The following is a 15,187-nucleotide window of genomic DNA, read 5'->3' as shown; positions in this document are numbered from 1 at the left end:
AAAAGCGAATTATCAACAACATCCAGAAACGCTGATCTGTAATTTGACCCCCTTAACATGCTTCAAAACTCACCAAATTTTACACACACATCAGGACTGGCGAAAATTGCCATCTAATGAAAAAATCAAATCCCAATACTCAAAATTTCTCTCTACCGCAATTTTTGAATAAAACACAGCAAAAACTGCTCCTAGGAAGAAAACACAAACAAAATTGCTTGTAAATTCCAGTAGGAATGCCGGAAAGACATGAAACAAAAACTTCTATATAGGTCTCACTTAGGCCTACATTTAGATAATTGACATCCTTCGGCAAAAATCAACAGGAAGTTAAAAATTACCCCTTCAAAATAAAAGTTTTGTAAAAACCTGTCACTTTTTTCAAACGTAAAGTCCTCCAAGTGCGTTTGTCGTTTTGACTTCAAACTCGCACAGGAGAGAGATTGAACCCTTTGGATTAAAACTATCCAACAAAGTTTTGATTACTGCTCCGGTTTTGATTTTACGCGCCTTCAAAGAACCCCTGCGCAAAGTTTCCTAAAAAAATTTCATTTTGCCTCTTTGAACTGTAATTTGACCCCCTTAAAATGCTTCAAAGTGCAAGTTAAAGCTCTACTATGCAAAGCGAAAGTGATTTATCAACAACATCCAGAAACGCTGATCCGTAATTTGACCCCCTTAACATGCTTCAAAACTCACCAAATTTTACACACACATCAGGACTGGCGAAAATTGCCATCTAATAAAAAAACAAACCCCAAAAGTCAAAATTGCGCTCCAGCGCCCCCTAGGAAAAAAAACAGAAACAACTGCTTGTAACTTCTGTGAGGAATGTCGTAGAGATATGAAACAAAGACCTCTATGTAGGTCTGACTTAGACCAGGGATTGCCAGCGGCCAAAGGTGGACCCGACCAACGCTGCTTGCAGCTTTAATTCCCTCCGATACTGAACAGGATAAGCTGTAGAAGAAGGATAAATTGCTCAAAGAAATCCACAAATACTACCTGCATAAAAGCTTGTATCAATCGGCGTATAAGACAGTCTGTCAGGTTGAAATTGACTAATTATTCATGAGAATGTTTTATCAGTTCCTTTTAGTGTCACACGAGTTCATTGGTTGGACGAGGGTGTCTCGCACAGAGAACACAATAAATAAAGTAGCAAACTACTTTGCAGAGTCTGGCGCATGGCTTTATAGGACTGTGCCACATCCAATAAATTTCAACAAACCTCCGAGAATTATTCGATGGAACAAAAAAAAATAAAAGTATCAAGAATTCATTAGTTCATTGCAGTTAAATATTTACAGATCAGCTCTTTACAACGGTAAATAAAGCGGTTAAATGACTGTTTGACGAATACTTTTGGACATCTTGTTTTTTTTTTTTTGTTTTTACCACGCACATAGGAGAAGTCAGTAAATCATAAAACTTGTAACAGAACATGTTTATTTACACAGAGGTCCCGGACGGACCTTGGAGTTGCTGTTAGCAGGAGAACCGACAAAGAAACATCGGAACAAATAAACATGATGGGCTTTTAAGAGCAAGGAGAGTAAATAGGAGTCGAATGACCGTGAGTCAATGTGACGTCAAACATCGTTTTGTTACTTCGGTAATGACTCAAGAAGATCAGTAATAATTAGGTATGTCAGTCCCAATAAGGCAGGGGTGTCCAAACTTTTTCCACTGAGGGCCGCACACTGAAAAATCAGAGCAAGCGGGGGCCATTTTTATATATTTTTTAAAAAAAACTAACACAATATAAATATAATATACACAATATATTTGCAGCATCGCGTGGACATCGGGGGCGGTACCTCTGGATTGGCAGACCGGGGTGGTGGTTCCTCTCTTTAAGAAGGGGGACCGGAGGGTGTGTTCCAACTATCGTGGGATCACACTCCTCAGCCTTCCCGGTAAGGTTTATTCAGGTGTACTGGAGAGGAGGCTACGCCGGATAGTCGAACCTCGGATTCAGGAGGAACAGTGTGGTTTTCGTCCTGGTCGTGGAACTGTGGACCAGCTCTATACTCTCGGCAGGGTTCTTGAGGGTGCATGGGAGTTTGCCCAACCAGTCTACATGTGCTTTGTGGACTTGGAGAAGGCATTCGACCATGTCCCTCGGGAAGTCCTGTGGGGAGTGCTCAGAGAGTATGGGGTATCGGACTGTCTTATTGTGGCGGTCCGCTCCCTGTATGATCAGTGTCAGAGTTTGGTCCGCATTGCCGGCAGTAAGTGGAACACATTTCCAGTGAGGGTTGGACTCCGCCAAGGCTGTCCTTTGTCACCGATTCTGTTCATAACTTTTATGGACAGAATTTCTAGGCGCAGTCAAGGCGTTGAGGGGTTCCGGTTTGGTGACCGCAGGATTAGGTCTCTGCTTTTTGCAGATGATGTGGTCCTGATGGCTTCATCTGACCGGGATCTTCAGCTCTCGCTGGATCGGTTCGCAGTCGAGTGTGAAGCGACCGGAATGAGAATCAGCACCTCCAAGCCCGAGTCCATGGTTCTCGCCCGGAAAAGGGTGGAATGCCATCTCCGGGTTGGGGAGGAGACCCTGCCCCAAGTGGAGGAGTTCAAGTACCTAGGAGTCTTGTTCACGAGTGAGGGAAGAGTGGATCGTGAGATCGACAGGCGGATCGGTGCGGCGTTTTCAGTTATGCGGACGTTGTACCGATCCGTTGTGGTGAAGAAGGAGCTGAGCCGGAAGGCAAAGCTCTCAATTTACCGGTCGATCTACATTCCCATCCTCACCTATGGTCATGAGCTTTGGGTCATGACCGAAAGGATAAGATCACGGGTACAAGCGGCCGAAATGAGTTTGGGTCTCTCCCTTAGAGATAGGGTGAGAAGCTCTGCCATCCGGGAGGAACTCAAAGTAAAGCCGCTGCTCCTCCACATCGAGAGGAGCCAGATGAGGTGGTTCGGGCATCTGGTCAGGATGCCACCCGAACGCCTCCCTAGGGAGGTGTTTAGGGCACGTCCAACCGGTAGGAGGCCACGGGGAAAACCCAGGACACGTTGGGAAGACTATGTCTCCCGGCTGGCCTGGGAACGCCTCGGGATCCCCCGGGAAGAGCTAGACGAAGTGGCTGGGGAGAGGGAAGTCTGGGTTTCCCTGCTTAGGCTGTTGCCCCCGCGACCCGACCTCGGATAAGCGGAAGATGATGGATGGATGGATGGATGGACACAATATATGTATAAAAAATATACATTTAGGCATCCACTCAGTTATGATCCCGGGGAACCCAAAGGGTTTTGGTCAAAAAAATTATTAAAAATGTGTCATTATTCTGTATTATAATTTTTTTTATTATGCAAGTTTTAAATCTCTAGATCAGGGGTGTCGAACTCAAATACAGAGTGGGCCAAAATTTAAAACCGAACAAAGCCGCGGGCCGAGGTTAAACAAATTAACCTTTTAATAGGGACCCAAACAAGTTTTGCATTGAATATTGAACAAGCAAGGCTTATATAACTTTATAGTGACATGCAAAATCGAGTTTCAAATAATAATAATAATTAAAAAAATATCAATGGCATATCAAATAAAATTGTAATAAAAATTTAATGCCTCTTTTCGGCGGTGGGGTTGAGGTGGACGGGGTTTGGTGACAGCGGGGGGTGTATATTGTAGCGTCCCGGAAGAGTTAGTGCTGCAAGGCGTTCTGGGTATTTGTTCTGTTGTGTTTATGTTGTGTTACGGTGCGGATGTTCTCCCGAAATGTGTCATTCTTGTTTGGTGTGGGTTCACAGTGTGGCGCATATTTGTAACAATGTTAAAGTTGTTTATACGGCCACCCTCAGTGTGACCTGTATGGCTGTTGACCAAGTATGCTTTGCATTCACTTGTGTGTGTGTGTGTAAGCCGCAAATATTATGTGACTGGGCCGGCACGCTGTTTGTATGGAGGAAAAGCGGACGTGGAGACAGGTTGTAGAGAACGCCAAAGGCAGTGCCTTTAAAGCCCACCCCAAATATTGTTGTCCCGGATGAAATTCGGGAGGGGCACTGAACTTCGGGAGTCTCCTGGGAAAATCGGGAGGGTTGGCAAGTAAGAGTGTTAGCGGTGAATGCGGCGGGCCAGCTCTGTTATTTTGATATTGCCAAGAGTTTGACACCCATGCTCTAGATCAACATTAGAAAAAAAAATGGAAAAACCACAAAATATGCAATATTTTCACCCAATAACTTCTTTAGGTGGAATATTTAAGATTATATAATAATTGGAGCCTTAATTTTGGATTTTGATTCATCATTATTTTTTGAACAATGACACTTAAAAACAAATCACACTAAAATAACTGGGGATCCAAAAGTGTCCTACTTATAAAAGTGTTAAAAAAATAAATTATACATTTTTTTACTGTTTACTTTTGGCACAATAATCTTGAGATCAACTTCAGATATATCCGTCAATTTTAAGTGTTATTGTTGTTTATGTTTTGTTTGTTTGTTTTAGGCCCTTCTTTAAAAAAAAAAACAGCTCAGTGTTTTATGTGGCAAACACAAAATATACACCATTTGCCCCAGAAAATATCTCAAAGTGGAATATTTAATGTGACGTAATCGAAGCCTTGAATAAGTCGATCATTCAAAACTACATTGATTTTGATTCATTATTATTTTTTAAAGAAAGAAACAGCCTGCATGGCAGCTTTGTGTTATAAGTGTAAGATTTGCAAAAATGTATTGTTACATTTCACCTGTTTGCTCTTTTATACCACTTTTTATGTTTTGAATTTTTTTCAATTGTATTCTTAAAATGTGCCGTGGGGCCGTTAAAAAAATGACCCGCGGTCCGCACTTTGGACACCCCTGCCCTAAGGATTTCATCGGCTTTTTTCGTTATTGTAGAGGCTTTTGAAAGGCTGATTTCGTAGCAACTTTTACAAAACATTGCGGAAAAAGCTGCAATGTTTTGAGCCTTTTTTATATATATATATATATATATATATATATATATTTTTTTTTTTTTTTTTTCAAACTATAAGGCGCACTTAAAATCCTTTAATTTTCTTGAAAAATCATCAGTGCGCATTAAAACCCGGTGCGCCTAATGTACGGAATGATTCTGGTTGTGCTTACCGACCTCCAAGCAATTTTATTTGGTACATAGTGAGTGCGACCAGTAGACGATAGACACACATAAGAGATACGTGTAGACTGCAATATGACGCCAGTGAACAACACCAAAACTTTAAATGTTCCATTGAAAATAAATAACATTACAGACGAAACTCAAAAATCTGTACAAATGTTTTAGTATGACTTTAAAGCCGCACCGCTTGATGGATTGTCTGCTCATTACGGCTACCGTAATCAGAGATACAAGTATTAATATGGCGTGTGTATAAGGACCGCAAAATGGCACCCATTAGCAGACATATTATCTGGTGTTTTGTTTCACAATGTTATGCAAAACCAATTTTTTTTACCTTCATGTACCTGCTGATGTGCAAATTTTCAGGACTTATACAGATCCCAAATACACAAGTCCACCACTACGATGCCGTAGTCGATAAACTTCTTCTTTTTCACTATCTTTTTGTTATGGGACATTCACCCTCTGCTGTTGCCATTTATAATATACAGTAGCGTAAAGTTCTAACTTATACCTCGCTATGGAAGCGCTAAAAACTACTGGTGTAGCGGGTTTACATAATTCATCCAAGGAACTTAAATTATTAGAGAGTAACACGACATAAACGCAACACAACAAATGCGTCGGTTGAGGAGGCCAGGGTAGGGGGTGCGGGGGTGTATAATATAGTCAGGAATAGTCATGGATGCAAAGGATTCTGGGTATTTTTTGTGTTGCGTTTATAATGTGTTAATGCAGCTTAGTCAGGCTCCAGCAACCCCGCGTCCCCAAAAGGGACAAGCGGTAGAAATGAATGGATGGAGGGATATATATATATATATATATATATATATATATATATATATATATATATATATATATATATATATATATATATATATATATATATATATATATATATATATATATATATATATATATATATATACACTTATATGTATATATATATATATATATATATATATATATATATATATATATACACACATAAATATATAGCCGTATATACATAAATATACAAAATTCAGCCTCAGACGTGAAAAAGTTCACCTGTATTTCTGCAAATTAAAAAAAATATTTATGTTAATATTTACAAAATTCAACCAATTCCTGCAAATTATATGCTGCCTGGCAACTTTATAACATAATGTAAAATAAGTAACTATATATCAACTCCATCCATCATCCATCCATCCATCTATTTTCTACCGCTTGTCCCTTCGGGGTATATATCAACTCTTTATTTCTAAAACTGCACAAAAGTTCAGACCTGCTTACAGTTCCTGTCTACGACGCTAAGCCTTCTGGGTAATGTAGTATAGATTTATTTGGTCCTTATTTACTCAGTGTAGGACAAATAAGAACATATTTTTTTTTTGCAATTCTCACCTAGCAAGGTGTCTTTTTTTTTTTTTTCTTACATTTCCAATGTATTTTTTTTCCTGACAATATGTTGCGTGGCAACAAAGCTCGAGCTGCACTTCGAACACCGCTGCTGGAAAGGCAACATTTTGTCAGATTTGGAAAATCAGTACAACAGAAGCTGCATGCAGTAAAACGCGATACTCTTAGTCTGTCGTTTATTATTTCATTTCTTCGCACATCAGCGGTAAAACAGCGTGAGCTAGTTTAGTTACAGCAAGCATAGATGACCCCTGATGTGTACGGAGCGCTATGAAAACAGTCAATGCCGTTTTGCGAGGTAATTACCTCGCTAACAATGCTGAACAATTGAAACAATATTATTTTCTTCAAATTTGGCCACGGCATCTCAAAGACGATCCATAAACGGTCTTCTTTGCCTATAGCAGACAACAACAACTTGATTATAATTATTATTTATGAATGTATTAAATTGAATCTATTACGGATCTCTTGCACGGTGGACTAGTGGTTAGCACCTGGGCCTCCTATGGATTTGAATCCCTACGCATTTGTGTTTACATATTGTCCTCATGCGTGTGTGGGTTTGATCCATCTTTCTCTCAAATCCCCTAGGGAACATGCTTTATCAGTATCATGCTTCAAACCCTGTTTCGAAAAGCTGCGTACTACAAAACCTGCTCATTGTTTGGAATCTGTATTTATTATTATTACTTCTCCTGATTTTGACGCGCTCTACCTTCCACATTTTTCATCCCATTCAAATCGTTCAAACCTATTCGGGAATTGCGCCCTTTCTCTCGACAAATTCCCAGATTTCCCAGAAATTCCAGGTTTTCCGGGACATTTCTCCCATTTAAAATGAATTGGCCATTTTTCAAACTTCCAACATTTCCACATTTTTCAACCAATTCAAACCATTTTACCTTTATTATCTTCCAGTCAGCCTGAACATTCAAACTGTATTTTTTACCAGTTCAAAAAAATTCCAGGAATTCTCAGAATTTCCATTTTTCAAACCCTATTTTCACTCTTTTTTTCTGTCGACTACTCCTTGCAAAATTGTTCAATCCACTTTAACCGTTCCACTGTTAAATCATTCAAAACAAAGTTGTTTTTTGAACCGTAAAAATTCCCGGTTTTCCCGAAATTCCAGGAATTCTCAGAATTCCCATTTTTCAAAACCTATTTTCACTCTTTTTTTCTGTCGACTACTCCTTGCAAAATGTTTCAATCCACTTTAACCGTTCCACTGTTGAATCATTCAAAACAAAGTTGTTTTTTGAACCGTAAAAATTCCCGGTTTTCCCGAAATTCCAGGAATTCTCAGAATTCCCATTTTTTCAAACCCTATTTTTACTCTTTTTTTTCTGTCGACTACTCCTTGCAAAATGTTTCAATCCACTTTAACCGTTCCACTGTTGAATCATTCAAAACAAAGTTGTTTTTTGAACCGTAAAAATTCCCGGTTTTCCCGAAATTCCAGGAATTCTCAGAATTCCCATTTTTCAAACCCTATTTTCACTCTTTTTTTCTGTCGACTACTCCTTGCAAAATTTTTCAATCCACTTCAACCGTTCCACTGTTGAATCATTCAATACAAAGTTGTTTTTTGAACCGTAAAAATTCCCGGTTTTCCCGAAATTCCAGGAATTCTCAGAATTCTCATTTTTCAAACCCTATTTTCACTCTTTTTTTCTGTCGACTACTCCTTGCAAAATGTTTCAATCCACTTTAACCGTTCCACTGTTGAATCATTCAAAACAAAGTTGTTTTTTGAACCGTAAAAATTCCCGGTTTTCCCGAAATTCCAGGAATTCTCAGAATTCCCATTTTTCAAACCCTATTTTCACTCTTTTTTTCTGTCGACTACTCCTTGCAAAATTTTTCAATCCACTTTAACCGTTCCACTGTTGAATCATTCAATACAAAGTTGTTTTTTGAACCGGAAAAATTCCCGGTTTTCCCGAAATTCCAGGAATTCTCAGAATTCCCATTTTTCAAACCCTATTTTCACTCTTTTTTTCTGTCGACTACTCCTTGCAAAATTTTTCAATCCACTTTAACCGTTCCACTGTTGAATCATTCAAAACAAAGTTGTTTTTTGAACCGGAAAAATTCCCGGTTTTCCCGAAATTCCAGGAATTCTCAGAATTCCCATTTTTCAAACCCTATTTTCACTCTTTTTTTCTGTCGACTACTCCTTGCAAAATGTTTCAATCCACTTTAACCGTTCCACTGTTGAATCATTCAAAACAAAGTTGTTTTTTGAACCGGAAAAATTCCCGGTTTTCCCGAAATTCCAGGAATTCTCAGAATTCCCATTTTTCAAACCCTATTTTCACTCTTTTTTTCTGTCGACTACTCCTTCCAAAATTTTTCAATCCACTTTAACTGTTCCACTGTCAAATCATTCAAAACAAAGTTGTTTTTTGAACCGTAAAAATTCCCGTTTTTCCCGAAATTCCAGGAATTCTCAGAATTCCCATTTTTCAAACCCTATTTTCACTCTTTTTTTCTGTCGACTACTCCTTGCAAAATTTTTCAATCCACTTTAACTGTTCCACTGTCAAATCATTCAAAACAAAGTTGTTTTTTGAACCGTAAAAATTCCCGTTTTTCCCGAAATTCCAGGAATTCTCAGAATTCCCATTTTTCAAACCCTATTTTCACTCTTTTTTTCTGTCGACTACTCCTTGCAAAATTTTTCAATCCACTTTAACCGTTCCACTGTTGAATCATTCAAAACAAAGTTGTTTTTTGAACCGTAAAAATTCCCGGTTTCCCCAAAATTCCAGGAATTCTCAGAATTCCCATTTTTTCAAACCCTATTTTTACTCTTTTTTTTCTGTCGACTACTCCTTGCAAAATGTTTCAATCCACTTTAACCGTTCCACTGTTGAATCATTCAAAACAAAGTTGTTTTTTGAACCGTAAAAATTCCCGGTTTTCCCGAAATTCCAGGATTTCTCAGAATTCCCATTTTTCAAACCCTATTTTCACTCTTTTTTTCTGTCGACTACTCCTTCCAAAATTTTTCAATCCACTTTAACTGTTCCACTGTCAAATCATTCAAAACAAAGTTGTTTTTTGAACCGGAAATATTCCCGGTTTTCCCGAAATTCCAGGAATTCTCAGAATTCCCATTTTTCAAACCCTATTTTTACTCTTTTTTTCTGTCGACTACTCCTTGCAAAATGTTTCAATCCACTTTAACCGTTCCACTGTTGAATCATTCAAAACAAAGTTGTTTTTTGAACCGTAAAAATTCCCGGTTTCCCCGAAATTCCAAGAATTCTCAGAATTCCCCATTTTTCAAACCCTATTTTCACTCTTTTTTTCTGTCGATTACTCCTTCCAAAATTTTTCAATCCACTTTAACTGTTCCACTGTTGAATCATTCAAAACAAAGTTGTTTTTTGAACCGGAAAAATTCCCAGGTTTTCCCGAAATTCCAGGAATTCCGTAATACCATTTTTCAATTAAAAATGGCCTGAGGGAAGAATTTGTTACCGAACTTGGAGGTTCTGCTACAGAGGCTATGGAACCTCCTCCCAGAGTCCAGCAGTGAAAACAGTCCTTGGTGGGTGTAGTAGGAGTCTCTACTGATTTCCTGAGCCCTGGTCAGGCAGCGGCTTTTTGTGATTTCCCGGATAGGAGTAAGAGAAGTCTACAGTCTCTGCAGAGACTTCCAGTCCGAGGCACTGCAGTCTCCAGTCCAGACACAGATCCAATTAGTCAGTAGGCTCTCTATAGTGCCCTCTGTAAAATATGCTGAGAATGGAGCGAGGGAACTGTGCTTTTTTCATCCGACGCAAAAAGTGCATGCGCTGCTGAGCTCTTTTTACAAGAGGTCATTGTGACGGACTCGTGCCGCCGTGCGGGTTCCATGGACCACTAAGGAAGGACATGATTGATCAGGTTTGACTTCTGTTTATTTTTTCAAATAAACTTCAGTGTCTCGTCGGGTCGCTTCTTAGCTCCTCCACTGCTCGCTCTTCGGTCGCTTTCGGTCGTCGTCCTCTGTGTCTTGCTCTCTGTCGCTTCCGCCTCATTCCCTCCTCCTTTTCCCCTTTTATACATTGAGAGGAGATACGTCAATTGTGTCCAGGTGCGCGATCCACGCACCTGATCTCGCTTGTGGCGTCGCTCCCGGCATCCCCGCCTCGCCGCTCGCTCGAATTCTCCGCCTCCTCGCCGCCATCTTGGGCCGGGCTCCAGCGTGCCCTGCCGCTCTGTCGGACCGTCCGCTCTACCTTTCCACAGTCATATTGTCAGTTATCTGCACCCCCAGCAACTTGGTGCTGCTTACCATCTCCCCTGCTGTGCCGTTGATGAAGAGTGCAAAGGTGCAAAGGGTCTAAATGTGATTTTTTTTAAGTTTTTTATTTGTACTAAATTTGCAAAGATTATTTAAAAAAAAGAGAAAACGTTCACATTGTCATTATGGGGTATTGTGTGCAGAATTTTGAAGAAAAAAAATAATTAATCCCAATTTACAATAAGGCTGTTACATAATAAAATGAGAATTATTTCTGGTTGCACCGGAATTATGTTGTGGCAGTCGAAAATGTAAAGAAACATAAAGATAAGAAGGATACATTTTTATGCAGAAGTGTACTTAACACAATTTTATACACAAATGAGACTTTATGGGCCATGCGATGAGGTGGCGACTTGTCCAGGGTGTACCCCGCCTTCCGCCCGATTGTAGCTGAGATAGGCGCCAGCGCCCCCCGCGACCCCAAAAGGGAATAAGCGGTAGGAAATGGATGGATGGATGAGACTATATGGCAGGGGTGTCCAAACTTTTTCCACTGAGGGCTGCACACAGAAAAACTTAAGTATGTCGGGGCCATTTTGATATTTTTCATTTTCAAACTATAACAAAATATATGGATTTTTAAAATGTATTTTACCTTCAAGGGTCCCGGGGACCATAAAGGGTCTCAGTTTTTAAAATGTTAAAAATAAGTTAAATATTTATTAATTATTTTTTATTTAAGGCTTACAGTAAATCTCTATATCAACTTAAAAAAAAGTCTTATGGCTTTTCTGTCAATTTTTTTTTTTTTTTTATAGTCAAACTGAAATATGCAGTATTTAGTAATTAGAGCCCTAAAATATCAATTATGCAGGGCACCATTGATTTTAATTATTTATTATATTTGAGTAATCACAGTGAAAACATAAATAAAATACCACTAAATATATTTGGGATACAAAAGGTGCCCCACTCATAAAGTGATACATTTGTATTAGTTTTTTTTTATTTTTTATTACTTTCAACACTTACATTACGAGATCAAATTCAGATATATCTGTCAATTCAATTGTTTTACGCTCTTTTGTCAAAGAAAACTTTATTTTTATATGGCAACTAAACAATATGTGCAATATTTACCACATAAAACATTTTAAAGTAAAATGTTTGAACTAATTGGAGCTTTGAAAATAATTACAACATGGATTTTTTTGTCATTATTTTTTTTTGAGCAATGGCAAAAAAATAAAAAATAAATAGTTGATTGATTGAAACTTTTAATTAGTAGATTGCACAGTACAGTACATATTCCGTAAAATTGACCACTAAACGGTAACGCCCGAATACGTTTTTTAACTTGTTTAAGTCGGGGTCCACGTTAATCAATTCATGGTAAAGATGTTTTTTACATGGTAAAATAAAGACAAAAGAAGAAAAAAAACAGCCTGCATGGCAGCTTTGTGTCAACATTGCAACTTTTTCTCGTTAGATTTCACCTCATTCCAATTTTTTTTAATGTTCTTTTTTATTTTTGCTATAGCATTTCCAGTCTGTGTGGGGGGCCGGTAAACAATTAGCTGCGGGCCGCAAATGGCCCCCGGGCCGCACTTTGGACATCCTTGCTTTACGCGGTAGCGCAGGGGTCGGGAACCTTTTCGGCTGAGAGAGCCATACAAGCCAAATATTTTAAAAAGTATTTCCATGAGAGCCATATAAAACATTTTTTAAGACTGAATACAACAATGAGTGAATTTTTAAGTAAGACCAACACTTTGAGTATAATAAGTATCTTATTCTTTTTAATAACATTGTTATTCTGTAGCTAACCAACAATAAATAAAATACTTCTTACCATTAATGCGACTTATTGAACTGGTGCCGTAGAAACCGGATGGATGGATTAAAATGCATGAGAGTTTTTTATATTTGGAACGTTATTTTTGACACTGTGATTACCAGCGGAATTATTCATTACTTACCGTGATTTATCTGAGAGCCAGGTGCAGTCATCAAAAGAGCCACATCTGGCTCGTGAGCCATAGGTTCCCTACCCCTGGGTTAGCGGGTTAATAATTGGAGTATATACTGTAAATCAGGGGTGCCCATTACGTCGATCGCGAGCTACCAGTCGACCGCGGGGGGTGTGTCAGTCGATCTCCAGCCAGGCTTTTAAAAAAAAATAGACCTAAAAATTAGTGATCATCAATCTTCACCAAGACGTCACTTAAATGACATTCACGGTACCGGAGGGTCTTGTGAGATGACGCTGGCTGCTGCAAGATCATTAGTATGAAAATATGGCCGAGAGGAAGGCGAGAAACACTTTTAATTTCAACAGACTCTCGCGCCGTACCTTCCGTCAAAACTCTAAAGGCCGACTGCACATTTCCTATCTTCACAATAAAAGCCCAGCTTCACGCTGCCTGCGCTAAATAAATACAGTCTCGGAAAACTGGCGTGCACAAGCGATCCCTCAGAAAGCTGGCGTGCACATCACTTGTGCACGCCAGCTTTCCGAGACTCTTATTTTGTTAGCGCAGGCAGCATGAAGCAGGGCTTTTATTGTGAAGATAGGAAATGTGCAGTCGGCCTTTAGAGTTTTGACGGAAGGGACGGCGCGAGAGTCTGTTGAAATAAAAAGTGTTTCTCGCCTTCCTCTCTGTCATTTTTTCATAATAATGAACTGGCAGCAGCCAGCGTCATCTCACAAGACCCTCGGGTGCCGTGAATGTCAATCAAGCAAGCTACGGAATTTGCCGCCAATGTTTTTCTCGTAAAGTGTATGGAAGCTGGATGAATTAGATGCCAAAAACCAACCACTTTCATGTGGTATTGTACGGAAAGGACGACTTTTTTTCTCCTCCATTTGAAAATGTGGGCGTTATCATCATTACTGTCTGATTCCAATCAATGCAAGTCATCAGAATCAGGTAATACACCAACTTATATTCTTGTCTTGGTGAAAGAAAGACATCTATTTGTGTTACACATGCTTGTATTATCATTAAACACATTTAACTTGTTTACAAAAATGTCTCTTTCATAAATAAATAAATATAAATGATATATATAAATGAGGTAAATCCCTTCGAGTTGGTCAATTGAAAAGTAGCTCGCCTGCAGAAAAAGTGTGGGCACCCCTGCTGTAAATCTTCCATCAGTGTGGGCGGTTGGTTGGATACATTATAAGTGCACCGCCATCGGCAGGTGACCAGTCCAAGGTGTGAAGGCCCGAAGGCTCCAACTCACCTGTGACCCTGATGCGGAGAAAAGGGATGGATGGGCGCACAGGTGGCCTTCAGCGCCTTGTTGTTTCGGAATCGTTCCGAGACAATCTCGTCCGTTGCGACATTGACCACGTGAACAGTTTTAATGGGTCTATCTAACCGATGGACCGTCATCCATCATCATCGTAGTTCTTTCCATCAAGACGTAAAGAGGCGGATGCGCCCCCTCCCACGCGCAGACAGCTCCAATCCATTTTACAGCGCGCTAATGCACGGAGAACAGCGAAGATTCATTTCCATGTTGATGCATCATGGTCATGGCAGATAAGGTATTTTATGCCTCGGTGCAATGTGAGTGAACAGCACATGTCACATGTGCTTGTCTGGCCTGCTGTGTAAAGGATATTCATGGGTGTGCATATGAGTCCCCAGGAAATAACATGGAAAAATGTATTAAACCATAAGCTGGAAATGTATTTTTAACACGCGAAACAAAAAAACATCAATCAATCATCAATCAATGTTTATTTATATAGCCCTAAATCACAAATGTCTCTAAGGACTGCACAAATCATTACGACTACGACATCCTCGGAAGAACCCACAAAAGGGCAAGGAAAACTCACACCCAGTGGGACGCCAGTGACAATGCTGACTATGAGAAACCTTGGAGAGGACCTCAGATGTGGGCAACCCCACCCCCTCTAGGGGACCGAAAGCAATGGATGTCGAGCGGGTCTAACATGATACTGTGAAAGTTCAATCCATAGTGGCTCCAACACAGCCGCGAGAGTTCAGTTCAAAGCGGATCCAAGACAGCAGCGAGAGTCCCGTCCACAGGAAACCATCCCAAGCGGAGGCGGATCAGCAGCGTAGAGATGTCCCCAGGCGAGCGGTCCATCCTGGGTCCCGACGAGCGGTCCATCCTGGGTCTCGACCAAGGGCGTAGAATTGGGTAGGGACGCTACCAATATCCAGCCGCTACTGTGTAGTCACTATCAATACAAGCGCTGCCCGTAATGTTTAGTCAATGATTATGGCACAGAAAGGGTTAAATGTCGGTCTCTGCTAGAAGTCCCACCTCTAACCCAAATATCGCTCCCTGATTGGTTGCCGCGTTCATGCTAACTTACGTGTGATTGGCTGTCCCCGCTGTCACTCCTCACTGTGGAAAAAAACCAGTCCCACCTATCTAGACGTTAGCTC

This window comes from Nerophis ophidion, linkage group LG25 (assembly GCF_033978795.1).
Source record: "Nerophis ophidion isolate RoL-2023_Sa linkage group LG25, RoL_Noph_v1.0, whole genome shotgun sequence".
Classification (NCBI taxonomy): Eukaryota; Metazoa; Chordata; class Actinopteri; order Syngnathiformes; family Syngnathidae; genus Nerophis; species Nerophis ophidion.
Note: the sequence above shows the minus strand (reverse complement) of the source record.